The sequence below is a fragment of the Ptychodera flava genome, chromosome 13 (genome assembly GCF_041260155.1).
Source record: "Ptychodera flava strain L36383 chromosome 13, AS_Pfla_20210202, whole genome shotgun sequence".
NCBI classification, from domain to species: domain Eukaryota; kingdom Metazoa; phylum Hemichordata; class Enteropneusta; family Ptychoderidae; genus Ptychodera; species Ptychodera flava.
The window spans coordinates 39569651-39579241 of record NC_091940.1 but is presented as its reverse complement, the minus strand read 5'-3'; the positions used below and the strand labels follow the sequence as shown (position 1 = coordinate 39579241).

At 38.8% G+C, this 9591-nt stretch overlaps 1 long non-coding RNA gene across 1 annotated transcript; it reads left to right on the top strand.

Annotated features, from left to right (window-relative positions):
• The first annotated feature begins 6309 nt into the window (after positions 1 to 6309).
• On the top strand, positions 6310 to 7037 carry LOC139148435 (uncharacterized). The gene is made up of 2 exons (XR_011555932.1): positions 6310 to 6442; positions 6848 to 7037. It is a non-coding gene; the product is annotated as an uncharacterized lncRNA (long non-coding RNA).
• The last annotated feature ends 2554 nt before the right edge of the window (positions 7038 to 9591 follow it).

Here is a 9591-nt window from a genome sequence, read left to right as displayed (position 1 = left end):
CCTAAATGAGTGTTTAGGTTGCAGTCGTGGGCATATCGACTACGAGATAGATAGATCGAGCCGAAAATCGATCTATTAGCAGACTCCCAAGCTACATAGCGCCTGTGCTTGCGGGTCTGCACTGCGGTCGCTCCATCTAATTACAATGATGTGGCGTATCTAACATGTTGACATCGCAAACGTTTACCGCTTCACACCTGTATCGCGTCCTTTTTTGAGTGACAGCTTGCAGACCTTTGTTACGGCCGCTTGCCACGCTAGTTGAAGACAAAGAGAAATACCTTCATCGATCAAAATTAGCTTTATTTATGCTCAAATCATAAAATTTTATCGATACATTCAATCACTAGACATTCATAGTTAGGTATAGGTGCATGGACGCCTAAATTTCTTCGCCTGTGACCATTTTGGCATGTTTTTACGGAGCGATCGAGCGTGACGCCACCCAAGCCACGCTTTGCATGAACTAACTCCAACGGGGGCAGCTATCTATTTATACCCGGCCCTGCCCTTTAAGAGAATCTTCATAACCTTAGGGCAAGAAGTCAGTAAGGTCCTTCTGGAAAAGCTTCAACAAGTCAACTGCTATGGTGTGATGTGTGACGATGTCACTGACATTGCTGTCACTGAACAATTTATTTGTTTTGTTCAGTACCTTGATACAAGTACACAAAGTGCTGAAACTGCATTTTTGTTTGTTGAGAATGTACTGAAAGATTCTGACTCGGCCAGCGCTACTGCAATGTTGCAGATACTTCAGGACAAATTCACAGAATACAACCTGGAAGTGAAAAAGATGAGTGGATTTGTATCGGATGGGGCAAGTGTCATGACCGGTAAACGTGGTGGCTTAGCAACTCTACTTAAGCAGATAAACCCCACTTTGATCAGCATCCACTGTATCTGCCATCGACTGGCTTTGGCTTGTCTGGATAGCAATAAGGATATCCACTATATTGGTGATATAGAGTTACTACTCCGACAGCTGTGGAAGTACTTTGAGAACTCGCCAAAACGATTGGCCATCTATCTAAAGGTGCAAGAAAAGATTAAATCAATGCAGCTCTCTGAAAATGGCCGAAATATTGTCCTTAAGAGATTGAAGACAGCTTGTAATACCCGATGGTTAAGTTTTGACCAGGCTGTTACTGCCATACATGAGGATATTGTTGCTGTCCTCCAGGTTCTTAATCTGCTATTGCCTGTGGCCTGCTACATAAAATGAAAACACTTAAGTTCATAGGCACGATCTATATTCTGAGACATGTCTTGCCACCACTTGCCCATTTGAGCCAGGCGTTTCAGAAGGACACTGTCAATTACAGCCATATTGGTCCTGCTATACAGTATACTAAAGGAAAGTTAAATGAAATTCTTCACACTCAACAGCCACTGATTGACCTGAAAGCAGACCTGTCAACAGATGGTGGTGACCAGTCAGCTCTGGCTGAAAGCCCAAGTTCACCTAGACTTGGTAGTTTAGCTGAGCATATCAAGGTGACAGAGCCTGGAATGAAATGGCTTGAAAATCTGTTGAGCAAGTATGTGCATGCACTACATCACAATATTGATGAGCGCTTCCTGAATCTCGGCCAGTTCTCCAGTCATTCAGCATATTCGATCTGTACTGCCTTCCAGAAATTGGTTCTGCGGATTTCAGCCTTAGTGAAATTGATAAAGTGAAAGTCCTTGGTGAATTCCTGTTTCCAAGAAAAGAAGATATGGTTAATAGGGCCATAGCAGAATGGGGAAGATTTAAGTATGACCTGGTTGAATGGAAAAAAGAAATCCAATGCAATGATGTCAAAGAACCAGTTGTGTGGTGCATTGCCAAGCTGTTATCCCATCCAAGCTATTCCACATTCTACCCAATGCTGGTAAGCATGGCTGAAGTGTGTATCACCATCCCAGTCTCCAATGCCTGGCCAGAGAGAGGGGCCAGTGGCCTGAAATGAATCAAAACAAGACTCAGGAGTAGACTTAAGAATGACATGCTCCAGTCACTTTTGCAGATAGCAATCAACGGTCCACCACTTCATACAGATGCCTGCAAAGATATTGTAAGGTCAGCAGTAACGTCATGGTTGAAACAAAAGAAAAGACGTCGCCTGCCCAAGGCTACAGTTCCCACTTCGAGTGCTACACAGGATGAAACTCTCACATCTGATCCAGAGGTCCTTGATGCTGGAGTTCAGGTTGACATAGCCACACATCTAGCTGAGGAAGTACAAATGTAGATGTGGCAACCAGTCTTCTAAAAAATTCAAGAAAGTTAGCAGAATATTGTGATGATGATACTTCAGATGAGGATGGTGATGATTACTGATAAAGGTACACAAAAAATGAGAAATGAGATGCTAAAAACCTTACTTTTCATACAAGTTAACAACATCTTTGGTAATAAATTGTAAAGAAAATCAGGTGCTCAAGTGTCACCAAATAAGCACAATCACACATAGTCAAAAATCGCTCCGCTCCCTCGCTCTTCATCAGCCGCCTGTTATTTTATTTCTACCGCCTGAAATAAAACTTAGAGATAACCCTGTTACAAGAAGTGGGAGGAATCAGCAATTGAAAAAACTCACCTCAAATTTTGTAAGAACATTGTACAGTGTAAGAAAAGCTTGTAATGCCACTCTGAGGGGTGAACTAGGACAATTCGCACTTCTACTTGAGATCAAACTCAATATTGTTCAATACTCGCTTCATATTGTACAATTCCACATTGTAATCTTGCTAAAGAAGCTTTTCTGGAGCAAATGGTAAACAACACTAACAATAGATCCTGGTTTAACTGTTTAGTGCTTTAATTAAAGACAATGGAATGGACTTTCTCCTTGAAAAAGCTCCATCACTTAAACACCACAAAGTTATAACTGGACTTACGAAAACAAATTTAACAGACAATTATGAAGTCTTTTGGAAAAATTTGATCACTGATGTAAAATGGTAAACTAAGAATGTCAGCCAAAAGTAAAACATAATTTTAGATTAAAACCCTACCTTAACACAGTTACAAGGTGAGAAAAGAAAATTATTCACCAAACTTCGCATTAGCAATCATGATCTAGCGATTGAAAAAGAGAGACACACTGTTCCAAAAACCCCAATTACTGAAAGATACTGCAATCAGTGTAACACCAACAGTATTGAAGATGAAACACACTTTTTATTAGTCTGTCAGAAATACAAAGTCCAAAGAAAGAACTTTTTTTTAGTAAAATTGCATCCCGAACGATACAACTGAAAATCAGCTTATTTCTCTACTAACAAAACAAGAGTTATCTTTTAATGAACAACTTGCAGATTATATTTTTACTTTATATAAATAAAGAAATACCTAGTTATATTTATTATTAGCTACTATTATTATACTGTATTACTTTATCTTTATTGAAGAAAAATTTGAACTTATTTTTGTATCACACTTTTATTGCCACAAATGTGATGTAAATCCTATATTTACAAGCAAGCAATAAAATATTATTATTATTATTATTATTATTATTATTATTATTATTATTAACCATCACAAATTCCAACAAGTTGCAAAAGTAAGTCTTCATCATCATCAACATTTGTCGTACATTGGCCAAATTAATAGCTGAAGTAAACTGAACAGATGCATTTCCATCTCACAGCATCATCAACTGTGTTTTCCTCTACCATTTAAATATCCGCCACCATTCACTCTTTCAGAGTGACAAATCAAAAAAATATCCAAGTCAATATATGCCCACAATCCTTAATAAGTTCATATTTAACACTTGTAGAATTGCTACAAAATTGACATTTACAAAGATTCACTTTTTCTGCCCATTAGCATACTACTACCCTGTCATGAACCTGTTGTAAACCAAGTGTGCACATTCAGTTCACATCTGGTTGTTTTAAATGTCAACCATAATTTCTTGTTCAACTCCACAAGGATTGTTTCAACACTCACTATATACCGTAGCTTGTCAACAGCCATACATGAGTGAAATGCACTGTTATTGTCTACATATGAATTCTAGTCCAGGCAAGAATTCACTTGTCAATACCCTTACCAAAAATTATTTCTACTGCAAATTTGCCGTAAGTTTGCTGCAAATATGCAGCAAGCATATAGCTTGCAGGAAGGAGTTGCAGAAGTTTGCAGGTAGATGTGACCCTCCTGCAAACCCTTAAGTCAGTTTGCAGCAAATTTGCGGTAAACGACTAAGTTGCTGCAAATTTGCGGCAAACCATATTATTGCTGCAAATATGCAGCAACACATGATTGACATATTTCCCATATTTCATTACCAGGGAGTACACACTACACACTGAGTACTGTTGCACTTCGTGACCAGTCATGTGTAAGCAACATAAAATTGATCTTTCATTTATATTTTATGTTCATTTATTTCATAACAGACAATCCACTTTTTAAATTATAATAACTGGTAATGCTAGATAATGAACAGCTTCAGTTATGCTGGTGAAAGCATTGCATGGATATAGAGTGCATCTATAGTATATACTGTAGTGACATGATGTAATAAAAGTGCCCTTTGAAAGTTTGACAATCTGGCTGGGTAAATTATGGTTGGATCGAAAACTGAATTTTTAGGGAAACAAATTTTTGAAACAGGGACTTGTCTGTCTTGCAAGTTACACCACGTATTCTCTGCGAATGATACCAAAATGCAAACAGTTTCGAACGAAATGTGCGTTTGATGATGATCTGTAAGGACACGTCGTAGACTTTTGTTACTGCAAATCTGTACAGTAATGTTTCCGCTACTACCTCCAAGCAGAGTAGTGGCTGTGCTCCAAGCTATTCATCCCATCAAATAGTACATGTATACGGTACGTACAATGCACTGCAGCTTACAGTCTGTCCCATCGATGCCGCTGACAAAATCTCGCCTTCTGATAACATGGGTCGAGGTAAAAGGCTTTTGTCCATGTTTTCAGCGTTAGAGTTATATTGCCGAGCACAAAGTTGAGGTTTAGGATTACACTCCATCCCGAGTCGCCTTACGAAAATTCAAAGCGCCGCTTCACCAACGTCCAACACGTCCTGTGTATCAGCTGCGAGCAGCACCAACGTAAAGTTGGCGTCATCCTCATCCTCATCCTCAGCCTCAGGTGACCTTTCTAGCTGACGCTGAAAATGACGCTGCTCAGCGTCAGCTTCAGCGTCGTATCCGAAGATTGCCGAAGTTACGCTACACGATGACGGATAAATGATAAATTCGCCCATAACTTAAGAAAATAACAACTCCATTCTTTCTCAACTTTCTTTTGAATGGTAAAACTGGTTCGCAGGTAATTTTTAATCATTAGAATATCTCATACAGGCTAGTTTTTTGGAAATGTTCGTAATTTTCAGTCCATGGATCCGTGAATGTGTTTGTTGGTATCCTCTCAACTCTTGCGTTAAGATTTCCCAAAAATTGGTACAAAAAGGTATACATGGTCCGAAATTTGTAAAAATCACCACTATGAGAGGCGATATGAAAGCCCTAATTATTCAGAGGATATATAAAACAATTAACTTGTAGAACTATGACTTGAGGCCTGAAAAGTCAACGCCACCTTTGAACTTTAAGTTGAAATTAAGGGCTAAGAATGTTGCGTTGTAACTACATCGTGAGAAGCAGAGAGTTTACTAAATATTATGAAATACAAACCCAACTGTGTTTTGATTAACATTTACAGTGACATGAAACTTGGAGCACATTTTTAAAATCGTTTTTACACTTACTATTCCATCAGATGCATTCGGGAATAATCGGATCTGACGCCGGTGAAGCTGACGCTGTAGCGTCATCCTCATCCTCATTTTCGCGTGACCCCTGAGGCTGAGGATGAGTATGAGTATGACGCCAACTTTACGCTGGTGCGAGCAGCCGACATGTTTACACTCTCCGGTCACGGTTCATCAAGGTCAGTTTGCGCATTGATATTGATTCTTCGTGCTGAAAGAATTTTTACTCTCTTTTTAGTCTTTCTATGATAAAAATAACCATTTTCATTAAACTAATAAATTAAATGCTATATTAAGTATGAAATATAACGGATTGGTGCAGATGTAGAGTCAATTCCAGCATTTAAAAACGGGACTACTTTATCAATCGCGTAATGATTTATAGATCGCACTTCCGTTATCGTCATGAGGCTTGATCGGCGCGAAGTTAGATTTTAGTACCATCGGCCAGTATCGGTTGCGTACTTGTGAGCTGGGACTTTTCTAGTGGACAATTTCGTGATCTTTCTGTGGAATCGCCAGCCAAATGATATCACATAGTTGCAAAAACGTGTATACAGTACCAGGGACAGGCGGAGTTCTAAATTTGTGAACGCGAGCGGCAGTAAAGATGCCGACTATATTTTCTGAGTACGGTATTTACACACAGCACAGTGAGACCTGCAACCGGACCGGGAATCCAGCGTCTGCGAGCCGTTCAGAAATGTAAGTCAATGTACCGTTCGTCTGTACATCGATCGCTATACATGTAATTATGTTCTGTAATCGTTGTATTGCAATCTTTACCTAAAGATAAATTTTCGTTGAGTACTGATTCATACTGAATTCACTTTCGTTTCACAACAGTTTATACTTACACTCATGTGCTGAGATTTTTGCAGATTGTCGCCGTCGTGTATGTAAACAACATACGGCGAGTTGTCCGCTGTCGGACATTTTAATCATTATTAATTTAATTTCGATCATGAATATTTATGCATTTTCTGCTTCAATTTTTCAACTTGATTTTGTCTCATTTTCAAATAATTATCGATTTCTTTCATGAAATTTACAATGTTTGGTCAAACGGTAAAGACTTACACTCTTCCCTGAACGATTTATATTTTTCAGAATCCATTGCTGGTACACTAAAGGGGACAAGAAATTCAGAGAACAGAAAGCTAAATCGCAGCCTTTGACAGTAATGTAAATGTTACATGAAACTTCTCAAGTCAAAAGAAAATCTTGACATGATCATGACACTTATGTGGCATGAAATGAACATGGCATATAAAATAAATTGTACCACAATTGAATTTAACCTTTTTTTCTCTGTCATCTTTTTGTTTATAATAACTTTATTTGCGCTGACCATTGTTTCTTGTGAAACTGGTATTTCAGAGTTTAGTTGGATAAATAATATTTATATATTGGCGGACTGTGGACAGCACAAGATGTGTTTTATCCAACTAAACTCTGAAATACCAGTTTCACGAGAAACAATGGTCAGCGCAAATAAAATAATTTGCTGTATGGAGTTTGCGGCAAATTTTCAGTAACATTCAAATTAATTTGCCGCAAGTTTGCTGCAAGGATTGTGCCGCAAATTTGCTGCAAAGAGTTTGCAGCAACGTTGCGGCAGGGAGATTGCTGCATATTTGCAGCAAGTTCACAAGAAACCTAATTTGCATCTGAAAATGAACCCCCGCATATTTGCCGCAAATAGTTTGCTGCAAATTTACTGCAAAGCTTGCGGCAAATTTGCAGTAACAGTTTGCGGGAGGCCTAAAATTTCGGTAAGGGTAATAAAAGGCAGTTGCACATGTACAGGCTGAGCTGAAAAAACTAAGTACTGCAGTACATCAATATGCCTTAGGGAGTAGAACAAGAAATCAGGGATGGCATTTAAAACATTTGATGGTGGTTATAGGCAAGAATAGTAATTGTTGACTGATCCAAATTGTAGATATTAGATATTCTAGTGTGCTGTGTAGTCTTCAATTTCCTTGGAGTGGATGGGAATAAACCCATATTAATCAAAAACATGCTTATCTGAGGATACTATACAAATTCCCCCAATGATGGTTTCTCTAGTACTACTCAAGGGAGATGAGAAACTGTGCCAAACCTGATGAGACAACACGAGGTTGTAAAATACACCAATATCACTTTACAAATAAGAAAGTGGTTACAGACAAGCCACAAACTTTCTCAATTGAAACAAAAGAAATTAACACAGTGATGTGTCAAAGGTATACATACCAAACAACCAATGGATCATGGAAGATGTCACAGCTGTTTACAAAGTTGGTGAAGCCTGAGTAATACACTGAGTTACGTTGGTGGTGCTTATACAAAACATTTTTGACATCTGTCAAAACAATGATAGTGGTAGCTAATTAGAAGTCTGAAGAAACATGAAAATTTATGATTGTTAAGTCAGAAAATCATAATCGACGCTGCGACATATAAGCTCACGTGTGTGAACACGTAAGCTAATCAAAGTGAGACTTGAGTGGACACCGTGGGTCATCAGTATGTATTAGGGAGATGTGTGAGGTATGTAAGGGTATCGGAAATCGACAAGTGCGGGGCCAAAGTGAGGCCCAGCACAATCAAAGTGCGAGCGAATGTGAGGGCTTGAAGTGAGGGCTCTCACAATCGAAGTGCGAGCAAATGTGAGGGCTTGAAGTGAGGGCTCTCACAATCGAAGTGCGAGCGAATGTGAGGGCTTGAAGTGAGGGGCGCCTTGAACCGATCAAATTCGGGCTCAGACATACGAAAAATGAGAGTCAAAGTCGTTTTCAACGTTGAATAAAAATGTGCTATCTCCAGAACACAGTCGCGGCGCGGCATGGCTCTGTGAACAGTTGAACAGCTGAGCGCGGAACGAGTACACAATGACCTGCGTACAGATCATGACCCATTACATCACTTCCGTCTTTTCCTTAACCTTTTCGTGTTTTTTAGTCACCGCATTTCAAATATCACAGATATCCTTTTTATTATTAATACATGCAACTCAAGCGAGCGATACTTCTTTGGTACCATTGTACGACTATAGCGCGATTGATAAATGTGACTTCAGTCAAACCAGTTCACGACCTGGGCACGTGAACTCTGATACTGTTTATCCGACATGGCGTCGTATGCGGAGTTTTTGCCGGAGAATTTTCGAAGACAGAGGAAACTTTTTTGAAGAAATTTTAGAATGGCTTGTTCACCAGATAAAGTAAGATCATAGGAAAATGTATTTTTGGAGACTTGTCTGGTTCTCTATGATTGATTTTTGAGGATAAAAAAAATCAATAGCTACTAAAACTGAGAAATCAGACAACAGCAAATGACAAATTCTTTTTTACGTTTGTACTGACAGTATGCTTTTATTTTCTCTGTACACAAAGTTTGATAATCATAGTCTAGTCGGAAGGTAGGGTTCCCATGCACCCCATGGATGTATTTTTTTAACCTACATTTTTGTAATCCTTAGGGTCTATATTTAATGAATTTTGATGTTCCCAAAATCAAATCGTGTCCCATGGGTTCATTTGGCGCCATCTTTGCCGCCATCTTGGCCGCCATCTTGGATTTCAACAATGGGGTAGGGGTCACGTATCTACCGCTTGACGGACACAGAAACAATAAAATACTATAAACGTTACATTTTTAGAAAGCCAAGATCATGGCCTTTCCATTGATATATAACTCAATAGGGATTAATGATTATTCGAACGTCGATTAGACTTTATATCGGCCATTGGCCGTTAATCGTAAAACTTGCTAAATTTCACACCCAATAATTAAGTTCCCGTTCCTCCAAACAATTTTTCATAAGGTATTTATATATTTTTTGGAAGAACTCAGTGCAATAAACA